This window comes from Poecilia formosa, unplaced genomic scaffold (assembly GCF_000485575.1).
Source record: "Poecilia formosa unplaced genomic scaffold, Poecilia_formosa-5.1.2 Scaffold129, whole genome shotgun sequence".
Lineage (NCBI taxonomy): Eukaryota > Metazoa > Chordata > Actinopteri > Cyprinodontiformes > Poeciliidae > Poecilia > Poecilia formosa.
Genome location: NW_006800068.1, coordinates 1,591,833 through 1,605,698, shown reverse-complemented (window position 1 = coordinate 1,605,698; position 13,866 = coordinate 1,591,833). Strand labels below are relative to the sequence as shown.

General features: G+C 37.0%; 1 protein-coding gene across 1 annotated transcript in view; it reads right to left on the bottom strand.

Moving 5' to 3' along the window:
* lpar1 (lysophosphatidic acid receptor 1) overlaps nucleotides 1-12,248 on the bottom strand; it is a 36,310-nt gene extending 24,062 nt beyond the window's left edge. Inside the window, exon 1 of the mRNA XM_007561637.2 lies at nucleotides 11,843-12,248. The gene's annotated coding sequence lies outside the window, so the exon portion shown is untranslated. The remainder of the gene's footprint in view (nucleotides 1-11,842) is intronic.
* Nucleotides 12,249-13,866: the final 1,618 nt, after the last annotated feature.

The following is a 13,866-nucleotide window of genomic DNA, read 5'->3' as shown; positions in this document are numbered from 1 at the left end:
CAGATAAGCTGGTGATGATTCATTTCAATACTATGCCAAGGGTAAAATTATTACACAAGTGCAACTTGCAAATTAAAGAAGTCAGTAGTCATGTTTCTTAATATTTTTTATTCACACCACCTCTATAGCTCATTTGTAGAGCTCTAAACTGTTCTGAAGATATGTTTAGATTTGCAATTAGCTATATTTTGGAACAAGTAAAACATATTCCAAATTAATGCACATGGGAGCTATCTAAAATACCTTCAATTCAAAACACCTAACTGCTTAGTGTAGACAAGCTGCTCACAGAAATATTTGTTTTTTACACAAAAAGTAGTTAGAATCATCAATTCTTATATTTGCTGCTTTTTCGCAGTACAATCTGTGCAACATCCATGCATGTTATACGTACTTGGAAATTGGGAGCCATGCTGTAAAATTCAACATACAAAAAGTTATAGCCGTTCTATAACGCATGTAAAAACAATAAAAACAAAACAACAGGAACTTCATCCACAGTCAGTTGGTAATAAGTCTCCAACTAAGTCTGCAGCTATGCTGTTTAAAACCAACTCCATAGAAATGTCTGAGACTATGCCTCTCAAAACAACTTCAGAAAATATAAAGAATTATGAATTCTTCTACTCATAAGAAAATATCATTTTAAGCTTTATGTCTTTTTCCTGTGACAAGAAGCTTAATTCATCTAAAATGGGTAAACACAACTTCTGATTATGTGGACGGTTGTTTGGACGCTTGGAGAAAAAAAATAGGTCTAGACTTTATTAAATAACAAAAATAAGTCATATTAATTATAAAGTAAGGGGGGAAAAAACTCCTTCCTCTTTTAAAGTCCGTTGAGAATAAAAATTATGATGGCAAAGAAGTAAATAAGATGTCCGGATGGCTAGAGGGGAAAACAAACAAAACAAAACAAAAAACCCAAACCAAATAAGGTCACAATGAGCTCCAAAAAACAGCCTGGAAATGACAACATTTCAGACTCAATGCTTTAAAGCTACAGCTATAACCACAAGTTAACATGTATGAATAGCTGCAACAATTTTTTCCAAAATATTGGATCTTGATCGTGATCAAAGCATTTTGAATTATTGGTATTGGGGTATGTCTCTATATCTCTGTTGTTGCCCTGCTACTATATAACCTTTACCTCAGTCATACCATAAAAGTTGTAAAACATCTTAATAAATCTGAATATTATTGAAATTTTAATTTATTTCACTGTTTTAAGAGAATATTATCACAACACATATGTATCATATTAGTGTGACACTAAGAAGCCATACGTTTTTAGAAACTCAGGTGAGGCGCTTAAATTTTAAAATATTGTACGACCTGTCAAGCATGGTGATGGGAGTATCATGCTGTGGGGCTGTTTTACTGCCAGGGATACTGGTTCATTTGTCAATGGATGGCATAATTAACTACCATCTAGTGATGGTAGTTGATGGTAGGTAAAACAGACACATTTTTGTAACTGAGGGCATCCCAACAAGACAAATAGATCAAAACCGGTTTTGAAATTGTTAAGGAAAGAACTGATTATTACTGGACTGATTATGTAGTTGAGACTGATAAAAGTTGAATTTGTGCCTGCTGAAATTATTACTGATTTTTTTTTTTTTTTTTAAACAGTAGTGGCACTGTATGTTATAATTTAAGCCCATCAGTATAAATGTGAACAGCTTAATTTTTTTACACCAGATTTTAGTTTTTGAAATGAACTCAAGATGTTTCAAACATCATAGCTCATATGCATAATTTAAGGAGAAAAATGATGTTAACTGCTCTAAACATGTATGTAAACCATTTATGGACAAGCAATTTCATTTGACATTATTTTAACCTGGTACAGTAATGGCAACCTGACTGCGGTAAGTGAGGTAAAAGTGAACATTTATTTTTCCTCTGTCTTCTGTTTTCATCTCTTTTCAAGTGTCTTTTCATGTGTCTCCTTCATGGCCTATAAAATCTCATGTCATTTCACTCCTACAGTTTTCACTGCTCTTCTACACGTCTCCCCCGACGTCTCCCCCTCTCTTCCTGCCTTTTGCCAGCAGTCCACACAATGTGCCCATTGTTCCCTCGGTCGTTCCCCAGAAAGCAAAGAAAAAAGGATGTCTGCAAGCACATAACTCACAAACGCTCACATAGACGCTTTCATTCTACAACTTTCTCTTTAACAACATGCACCCAACCATCTCACACCAGCATACACTGTCATACACTTGGAGAGCACCGAAAAGCCCGGGACAAGGAATGGATAGAGAGTTGGCGCAGAGTCATGTAGCGGCTGCTGATTCACTGCATGTCTGTGGATGATATCTTGCAAACACTTGAGTATTTCCATACAGAAAGCCTGAAACTGTCATTAAATTTGACTACTTCAAATGGAACACAAAGTGACTTATTGTTGGGAAAAGGCTAGATCTATTTTAAGCACTATTGGTTTGTGAGAGGTGATGGAGCCAAAGCCATAAATAATTACCATTATGAAGTGACAAGACCTGTTTTGTAGCTCTGAAAAATTAGGTCCTGTTTGATCATGCGGAATCTCACTGCAGGCCATTAAATCAGAATATTGTCACCCTTCAAAAACAGTAGCTCATTGGGAGCATTCCTGGGACGCATTCTGGCAAGATAAAATGTTACTCCCAAAGGAAGAGGAGTTACCTTGTAGCTGCACATAGATGAGGTTTGTTAGATTCAGTGTAGCATTGGTTTGTCCAAGGTCACAGAGAGAGTGAGTTACTTAAAATTAATAATAATAATAATAATAATAATAATTCCTTTTAAAAAGGCATAGCAGTTTCATTTGGGTCATATATTCTCTCAAATATCATCACTTGGGAAAGTGATAACAAAACTTGCAGTTTGTGGGTTATTATCAGCCGCGTAGAGTGGAGTTTAAAACATGTTTCAGGCCCATCTGTTTCAAATGTTTGTGTCAAGCAGGCTTTAAGGCTGAAAGGCAGCCAGCGAGGGGAAAACGAACTTATTCCCTGAAAAAGATCTCCAGTTTGGTTGAATATTGTGACATTTATGCAGCGTTTGACTGACAATGGTGACAAACAGCAATATAAGCGTCCCCTCATGTGTTAACCCCATTGCGGCTATTTCCAAAATCTGTTTTTTTCCCCCCATTTACCTCACATAAATACCAGCAGTGAGTGAGATGCAGTACTAATATCAGTCACAATGACCTAATTTTTCCAAATATGCATGAAAGAATCAAATGGCACTCTAGGTATGTTTTTGATGAGGGAATAACATTATTACATAGTCCTACTAGAGGACAAAATTTTAAACTTTTCTGTGTTGTGGGAAAACCATATAATTTACACAACAGGGAAAATGGCAAATGCCAATAAATGCCAAATAATAATATCTAATGACCTCATCAATCAATATCTAAAAGTTTTTTTGTTTGTTTATTGAAGATTTTCTCTGTCATTGGTTAATGTGTACTTGTTTGCTTTTGCCTTATATTTTAAACACTATTTCATATTAAATTATGGACAAAGTACAAAAAGTGCTTACATTTGACTCTTGAGCTAGCTCTGTTTGGTCAGCTCGCATGAAAAAAATTATCATTCATCACTATGGAAAAACCCTAAAAGCAGGGAACTGAGAAATGAAACACATGAAACACCTTGCAGAAATGCACATGTTCACTGGGAAGTTTTCAGAAGAACCCTTTGCCAGCCACACGATACATAAGCAGAACAATGCAGGACTTTTTTTTTAGCACACTATACACTAAATCACAACACCTGTGCAGGCAGTTTAAGCAACACAAAGGTGTGTAAATGCAATTTTCTCCAACCAGTTTGACCAAGAATTTCAGGTCATTTCAGCTACTAGGTTACAACCGCAACTCTTCTAATAAACAGCTTTTGCCATATGTGTCATGTTCAACCTCAGTTTATTGTAGGGTGTGCTCAGCCATCTTGTATTGAAATCACACTCTTTGACACAGATTCCACAGATTACATCACATGGGCCTGGATGCAATAAAGCATTGCATCAGTGATCTATCCCACAAAATGTTTGACTCAGAAGTATTCATATTCATCACTCATGTAATGCTCCAGCTTTTCAGAAGTACTACTGCTTTTCAGCAAGTAAAAAAAGTGAAGGAGACCATAAGTGTCTGCAATAGGGCTGAGATTCAAAAGGTTAGGTTTGGTAAGGCTGGCTTACAAGAGGAATTTTTATGTAAAAGAGAAACATAGTATTTCATGATAAGAATTGATAAGTGTGTCTGACATTCCTAAATGTTAGACAAAAAGCTACTTACTATTTTCAATTGCGCAACATTTAACTCAAGAGACAAGACAATACACAATGTTAAGTTCACAAGACTTGAAAACATTCTAGGAATATCTTAGAGTCAACTAAACAAGCCTGATTTTCACAGAGTAAAGGCTTGACAAATCATAACCCGAGTCTAATTAAAGTACTATATTCCAATCTATTTCTGTCTATATATGATAATACTTATCTAATTTCAAGGTAGTCAAATTGCCAGAAAATAAGAAGAATTCTCCCTTTTGTGTTTTCACAAACAGAATAAAGTAGTCATAATCTCAAACTGTGTGATTTTGGAGTCTGGGTCTGTCACAACACGTGACTGTGTAGGTAGGCAGCTAGCAAACAGCTAATAAAAGGTCTCTTTACACAAGGATTCCTTTTCTTAGCTGAATATCTTTTATAAATGGACTTTTGAACCTGAAATACAACAGGGGAAACATATTTTACTGTCTAGCTAACATACACATCTTAATGCAACACTCAAAGTACCGTTGCAACCGAAACATAGTGTATAGAAAAATACATCACTAGCTGATACACATACCTTAATGGTACACTCAAAAAATTACGTACACATACTCTACATTTTATCAACCAAAGAAAAAATAACAACACAGGCCAAAGTGTCTTCCAAACACAAATACTTACAAAGACAAAAGTTCTCCATGGTACAAAGCTTATGAAGTACAGTTTGTGTTAATGAGCTGTTCACTTCCCCTGACTGTCTAATTTCCTGTTGACAATGTTAAAAGAGAAATGTGTTAAAGATAGTTTGTTTGCTAAGAGCGCTCACACAATGATGTCTCTGCAACTACAGTATAACAAAAGATTGTTTGCAACACAGTTGTCACATTCTGATCAAATTTCAATCTCCCAAAATTTTACCCATTCTTAGCATGAATTTATTCATAAAATTTACCTATTATAAACTTAACTACCAGGATATTTATAATCTATAATCTCATTTACAGCATTTGACTGAATGACATCATGTGGTCCACTATAAAATTACTTAAAGTGTAAAATTACTTCACATGACAAAGACACAAAATGACACCATTCACAAGACTGCGGTTGCTCTGTTGCAGTTCTACCTTGTTTACCTGCATAAACCATCCTACAAAACAAGGTTTGATAAGCTATCAATGTGTTTTTGCACAGTCAGGATCTTTCTTTGAGCACCAATGCAGCAGAACAATAACCCTCTAAAAAACAAGTTGTTTTCACAAACATGCTCAAGCATGAAGGGGCAGCAGGGAAGTCAGTATCTCGCGGATGCACACTTCAACACATGGAAGACAAAACCATCAACATTCCAAATTGTAGATGGTCAGCTTCCTGTGCCAAAGCAACCGCTGGGATTTAAACTTTTTGGATGTCAGATATTTTGTTTTGTTTTGTTTAAAGATGAAAGAATCTGATAAAATATGCCCTTATTTACAAAAAGGTACCTTTTGATTAGATACTCTATAATTCATTTAAAAAAAACACTGCCACAGCTCCCTAACTCAAAATTGCTCAAATACAGAAGCAAAAAACAGAATAATGACCACACAATAATCTAATACATATTTGTGATTTTGCTGTACTGAAAGACAGTTTCCTTTTGACAAATTCTGGTTCCTATTTTTTCTCTCTCATGACTGACATCAGCTGGATTTTGTGATTTGAATCCTTCAGATAAAATCAAAACAACTTGAAGACGTAGAAATTGGAATAAGAGAAGGTAATGGATGGCTATCGGAGAAATAATGGGTGATTTTGAGGTTTGTATGTCAAACCACAAGAGCACAAGACTTGAGGCATTGAACTAAGCAGCTGATTCGTTCCAGTGCTTGCCAACATCACGCCACAGCAATTGTGCTCTTAATGCAGTGCAATATAGTCATTTTGTCTGCATGAAATGTACTTGTTTACTATTTGCGATTTCTGTCTTCAAGATGTGAATTTGTGTACCTGTGACCAAATGTTTAACTGTTGCGACGTCTATTTATATGTTTACACGGGTAGACCAATTCGTCCATCTTCTAGAATACTAATGCCTACATAGGAATTTATGTAATGTTAAATTTAGGTGCAATATAGTTTGGCAGCAAAGACTCAGTTAACATCAGGTGTTTAGCTTTGAAATTATGCAAAAGACAACTAAGGACTGATGTCACATAATGTATGCGTACATGCAGGCAGGACATATTCAGAACAATTTGGTATTTGCAATTGCAGCCAGGCAAAAAGCAGAAAATGTAAGGAAATGGCTATACACTGTAAGAGCAGACAAAATGTAAACAACAGCACACAAAAAGAATATAAACATTACACAAAGCAATCATTACCAAAGGCAATAAAAACATACATACAGTCAACCAAACAGACCAAGAAACAGTGGGCTAGCAGTCTGAACAACCATGTTTGTCCATGAAAAGTTTCATAATGTTCCAGAAGGTCTTACTAACCAGCTAAGGAAGGAATATAGAGTGCAGTAGCAAGTTTCGAAGAGAGCTAAAAGCTAAAACCCAAATGGCAGAGTGTTCAAGGAGGTTGTGTTTTCAGAGTGTTTACATGCTGCTTTGTACATGTCACCACCATAATCTAAAAATGGAGAGGACGGTCATTTGAATAAATGTTTTGTTTTTTACTAGAAGAAGTGGAAAAGGCGTAGCTTCCATAGAGAAAGTTAAATTTTTAGTTTGATCTTGATTTAACCTTTATTTTATAATTTGTCAGTCTGCTCTGAAATGGACAGAAGGGTGTATAACCCAGCAATCTAGCACAGAGGAATCCCGTCATGAATGGAGACACTTGGGAGTTTTGAGTCATTCTCACCAAACCACATGACTTCACCTGTAGATACACTTTGGAGAAAGCTTGTTGTAGTCTTCTGATACTAAGCTGAAGTTGTTCAACACCTACAGCTGGTGAATGAGCAGTAGAGTAGAGAACTCTGTCAGCAGCATAAAGATAAATGAATGAAATCAGTATAGAATTTATTTTATCATTAGTGTATGTATTTAATTGTAGATGGAAAACACTTTTTATAGTCTACTAAAACTAAACTGAAGTTATTCAACAATATCAGTATCTGTCAATTTTGCTGTATTGTAAATGTCAGTATTCCAATGAGAATATGCACGTGGAAGTGAAACTATCTGGCATGCCTTAAATGGATTTCACTTGCAAAGGAAGCACTTTCCCTGAGTCATCCCCCTGCTCTTGAGGGAAATCTAATTTTGCAACACTAGCTCACAAATGGCACTCTTACCTGCATGAGCGCTGAAGTAATCTGGACCTCTGGCATAAGAATGGGTGGAATGCAAGTCTTTAGACAAGGGGGAGGAAAGATCAAGCTCTTCAGCAATCGCAACACAGATGTTTCAAGGACCCTTTTGCTTGACGAATGTCAGGGCTCATGTAGGGAAACATAAAGCAGTTGTCTGTAGGGGAGATACCGCATCTTTGCAACAGGAGTTTTGCTTAGCCTCGGTAAGAAGGTCAAAAGTCAGAAGCATCAACTTCACTCTTCGAATTTTGTTTTCCTTTTAAAGCCTCGTGCAAGTTGCAGAATAACTCCCAGATGAGCATGCATTTGTAATCCTTTCAGGTCTTCCGGTGAGAATGTTAAGGACTCGCTGCCTGTATTGCTCAATAGCAAATCAGGAAACCAATGAGCTGCTGAGTAGTATTTGGACCCTATGTGCATTGGCCATTTAATGTTTTTTTTTTTTTTTTTTCTCACATGTGGAATAAAAGACACCTAATTGTTTACGTTAAAATTAACATAAGTGAAAAAAATATAACATTACCAAGACATATTAAGAAAGACCTTGTGCCATGTGAACTTCTAAAAACATGCCTTATGAACTCTACCTCTCACCTACTCAATGTTCTACTTTTTATGAACCTCCACAATGGCTGAGATGGTAGTAAAGGGCAAATGCACCAGTAATTAACACTTGTTACTTTTTTGTCGTGTGCTAATCACAAATTCAATTTATGTACCTGTTATTTTATGAGACAGATACAATAAAAAGGAAAACTAATTCTGAAAATAAAGGAAATGGATTGAGGTCCTTTTTTCACAAATAAAAATCTAAAAGGCATGACATGAATTTTTAGAAAAAAAAAGATATGGGAAACAATTTGGTCCCTAGATGTCCAAATGGCAAACAAACAAACAAACAAAAAACTAACAAACATGCATTATTTATTTTCACTTCAAAAGTACTTTGTACTGGCCAATCACAGAAAAATTCAGTAAAATACAGTGTAATTTGTGCCTGTGGATTCAGCAAGGTACTGTAAATGTCTGTTTAGTAACAGACCTGGTCATCAATTGGCCAGTAGCATTAATTATATCTTAGGAATGTCCCAATAGGTCAAAACTGTCAAAAAGGTGAAATGCTTTTTAATGTACAAAAAGCTGAAGAAATGATCCCACCTCAAACTGCAAGTATTTTAACTCAAAATGTCCTTGTACCTCACTCACTTTAACTTCAAAACCAATGTGAACAAATGTGGATAATTTTAGAAATAAATCATGTAACCTCCAATTAAACTGGCTTGAAAGTGACTGACCTACTTTATCTGCCAAAGTGCAAATGACCCTCACAGATGCCTGTGGCATCAAAGACCCCCTGCAGTCCTTAGCAGTGGGTGGCGGAAAACAGTGTCCTCGCGTTCTCTTGTGAACAAACTAATAAACACACTCAGCTATTTGAACAAGTCCTGCTTGAGGTCATGAAGAGATAACACTCATTAGGTTACATCAAAAATAACGACTATGGTAAACAGTCAGCTTAAGCTGACAATACTGGGAATTCACTATGTTATGAAATTTGTTGCATGCTAATACTTACAGCTGAAACAGAGCATTACAGATATTTTTCTGCTGTTATCATATTTAACATGATTTACCTACAGAAAGCAACATGTTGGGAGATAAACCACACCATTTGTTGTTTGTTTTTTTATGAGCAAAAATATTCATTTGTTGAAAAATTAACAAGATGCTGGTAACTGAGAGATCAGAAGTTACTGACGCTATTGGAAACTAACTCTTCACAATAAGGAAGACATGTTTCTGTTGCATCAAGGTTGAGAATCCTCAGGTTTCCAGCAAGAACATATGGCAATTGGTTGTTTCTGGAATGCATGACCAGGCAAATTGTTAACCAAAGGTGAGACATGGTTGTAATTCACATCACATCTTGAAATATCAAACAATGGGATATCACATACAAACACATTTCTTGCATCCCTCTATGTGGACTTACAGAGTTTTGCAGATGCTCCCATAGCTTTATTAATTCGGACATTTAGTCATGGATAGTTCTGCAAACATCTGTGCATTCCGTGCGTGCTAATTTAAAATGATATATGACAACTCCACAAAAGCAAGACAAACTCCTGCTGGGAAAACAATTGCCTGCAGATTTTTTTTCTACAGAACTGTTTTTCATTCATCTAGCCTTTGTTTTTCTGTGTTACACAAAAATGTTCAGTCTCTTGTGTGGAAAATGCACATTTATATTGACCTGAATTCTCATAGTTTGACAACTGTTTTTTATTTTTTTTTATTTTATTTTCCTCACCAATATGCAATCAAACTTCACAATCAAGCATAAGTTTCTAGTGTGTTTTCATGCTACTGATGTTATCATCATAATATATGACGTGTATGATGTAGTGCTTTAAACTCATATTTAAAGCACCACATTTACTGATCACATCTAAACCCATACTGGCTTCCGAGTAACCATGTTTTTTTTTTTTAAACCTTTTTCCACTCTAATGTAAGAAGAAGGTCAATGATATTCACTCAACAGTGTATTTATTGGGTTTGTTCAATGGCTTCTTAGAAAAAATACCCAATTAGTCAGACACGTGAATCCAACTTGGTACATCTACACATAGTATAGATGATTTGCTAAAGTAAAAAGAAGGGAAAAGAAAATAAAAAAACGAGCATCAGAATTATGAAAAAAAGGGAATAAATTTACTTTGAATGAGGGTTGGTTGTTGGTGATCTGAGAAGTTTAGAAATTATTTATTTACTGGGACTTTCCACACGCAACCATCTCTCGGTTTTACAGAATGGTCCAAAAATGGTAAATTTGCTAACAGTTGTGTTTACTAAAATACCTCATTAAAATCAGAGATCAAAGAGAATTGGGGAGATTGGTTTAAAAAGAAAGAAAAAAAAAGTTTCAAATAACCACTTGTCACAACCGAGGTATGCAGACCACCACCTCAGAATGCACTACATGTCGTACTCGGAAGCAGATGACCGACAGCAGCCGGAGACCACACCGAGTGCCACTCCTGACAGATAAGAACAGGAAACTAAGGCTACAGTGGCACAGGCTCATCAGAACAACAGAAAAAATTTAATTTAAAAAAAAATAAATAATTGTATTCCACCTTGAGTTGCATCAGTGGTAGAGGGCGTGGTGGTGTAATAGATACTTTGTTGGCACTCTGAGCCTCTTGGTACCAACAAAGCATTGTTCAAACACCACAGCCTGCATGATTGTTGTTGCTGTCCATAATGTATCCATCACCTTTATTGAGGCAGGGGAAACGGGATCCAGCACAGCCTTTCTTTCTTTCCTAAATAAAGGGTTTCATTACTACACTATGACTGATCTAGAAAGAAGCTCTAGTTATCTACATCCTGGGCAGCTTTCCTTGCCGGCTCATACATCTTGAGTTCTTTATCTCGACTTCAAAGAAATGTCTGTCAGTTTTAGCTGTGATGCAATTCCAACTGACTGTAATGAAAAACAGTTCATAAAATGGTTAAATTTCACGGCTCGGTTGGGGGTTTTCTAACTCCCACAAACAGTTGACAGCATTAAAGAGGGTCCCAGCACCACAAGAAAGAGTTTAGCGATGTTTCTGGCATGGCTATTGTGTTTCTGTGATTTTTTTCAGCCCACCACTAAGGGTTTCCTCTTGGCTAACTAATGCTGAATGTTGAGGGGGGAGCAAAATATTTTTACAACTCCGGGATGGCTCGTGCATTTAGCAGAGGAGGAAACTGAGAAAATATGTTTAAAAGAAATTCCTGTCTGCACAAAAAAAAAAAAAAAAAAACACAGACAGATGTAAACTTTTTTTTTTAAAGTCCCAGAACTCGTTTTTCTTTTCCTCCCTCAGCTTTCTCCCTCATTCAAGTGCTGTTCTACTCCCAGAGGCTTGAGGAAGAACCATGTTCTGGCGCAACAAGTCCTCAAAAGTGCCTCACTCGCTGTGGCACACCATATCCCATGCTAAAATAACGGTTCGCCCATCAAGTACCTGCCGGCGGCATTAAAAACCCTTATCTGAACCGCACACAGCCTTGCTGCGTCTACGTGGCAGGTATGCTTTGATTATCTACAGATGCCTACATTATTCATGCGGGGTGTGCGAAAGAAGATGGAATAGTTTCAAATGCAGAAAGAGAAAAAAATAAAAACAGTTTTCCGCACTTTATGCATCAACTGTAAATTCATCAGAAGTGAAGATACTGAACATTAATGCTTACAGTTTGATGATGTCCAGTGGGTTTTCTAAGGTCGTTTTAGGGATCCTGGATGTCCAAGTCAAGTTCGATTCGAAAGCCCACTCTGCATGCGCAACTCCTCTGTCAAAGCCGCCGCAAATAGGACTCCAAATCCAATAAAGAGACAGGTAAACCTTTCATTTTATGTCCAAATACCAACACAGTCCCCAGTCTAACGCGTCCTATCGGTACATTAGAGGTGTTAGTATTTTTTTGTTGTTACTTTTCTTGATTCCTACGCTGGCTTAGGATTTTCCCCAAATGCAGTCGACTTGATGCTCTCCGCTCCGGCTCCGTGCCTCTCTGTGCTGGCGCGTCTCTCTCCTTTCCTCACTGAACGACTGCCACACACAAACACACGCACACCAGCACACGCACATGACATACACACTGATACACAGAGCACGAGAAGGGGTGTGACGTCACATACACGCACTTGCACAGGGTATTAAAAGATGCCACAGCTGAGGATCGTTGCGCACCTTTATTTTGTGTAAAACATCTTTTCGTTTGCCCTTTTCAGGTCGACAAAAGAGAGAGTTTGTTGTAAATCTGTTTCAAGTTAACACAAGTGAAGACATAAGCAACAAGTGCATAGACGTTGTCAAATATGTAAAAGCCCGGCTACCAAGAGAATATCTGAGTCGTTCTCTTCTCCCTGCCTAATTGGAAACACATTTTGTCAGCAACTTGTAAAGAAAAAAAGAAAAAAAGACAGGAAGAGGGCTAAGAGGGGTGGAGTGAGGAAGAGATGAAAAGCAACCATGAGACTTACACAGGGACAAACTGACAAATTAACATTGTTATTATTGTTTTATAAAGTGTCCTTCAGCCTGGACTTGGTGCTGCTGTCTCTGAAAGTAAAACTTTCACATGTGGAGATCTCAGAGTGTTTGGCAAAAGAACAGCTATGTCTGCACAATTCACACCATCTGTGAACACTTAGTGAGGTGTTAGGACTAAACCAACCAACGTTTTTGCATGAGTATTACTATCAGAGGATGACCATACATCCTCCACTGCGCTAAATATTTAGTATGAAGTGTTGATTTGTTGCATTTTTTTTTCTTGACAACATGGCAATCAGCAGTCAAACCTTGTGAGAAGCTCTCTGTATTGGAAGACATTGCATTTAAATTGCTTTCATAATATTTACATTTTATACAGTTTCAGGCAACAAGACTGCACCTTAACAGAGAAATGGGAAACACATATTTGGTATTTAATATTATATGTGAGAATGTCTCTTAATTAGTTTTTTTCTAACTCCACCTACAAACACGGCTACTGTCTATATACTGGTAAGTTTATCATTGCTTCTCAAAAGTCATTGCTGATGTCTTTCCTGCATAGCATTGTGTTCGCACGAACCTAGTCACATCTTCTGATGGTAGGTAATGAAAGTGCATTTATTTAACAGCACCTGGCTGCTTCTTTCAGTCTTAAGTTTGATGTAATAAGTAGGGTGTACTTTGTTTTTCTCAGGACTTTATTGAATACCATAGTATTCATTTTGTAAGCCTTCTGAGTGAGGTATAAAAGTACAGAGATCACTCCATTTGACAGAAATGCTATTGTTAGAATCTAAATCTCTCTGAACTCGGCCCAAAGCTCAGTGTGACTTCAGTTTGTGGCCTTCATCTTCTCTTGTATTCCTTCGTGGTTTTGGCTCAAAACCTAGAGAAGTTTGCATAGTGAAAATGGCAAAATGCGGTTTATGAAAAGATACATCACAATACATTTCATCAAACGTGAACACCAAAAATTGGATGGCATCCCCTGCAAAGTCACTTTAAGAGTAGTGAAGTGCAGCCAAGGTTTGCAGAGGAATGACAGCAACCACAAAGAAGTCAGTGATGATGGGGCTTTCAGGAGGGGAGGCGGCGGGGGGATTTGTTTGCTTTGAGTGATTTGTAGAAATACTTCCATAACCACTGTGCTGCATTTGGGCTTGTGTTGTTACAGAAGCTCCTCTATTTCACACGAGCCTAACAGACCAAATTTAA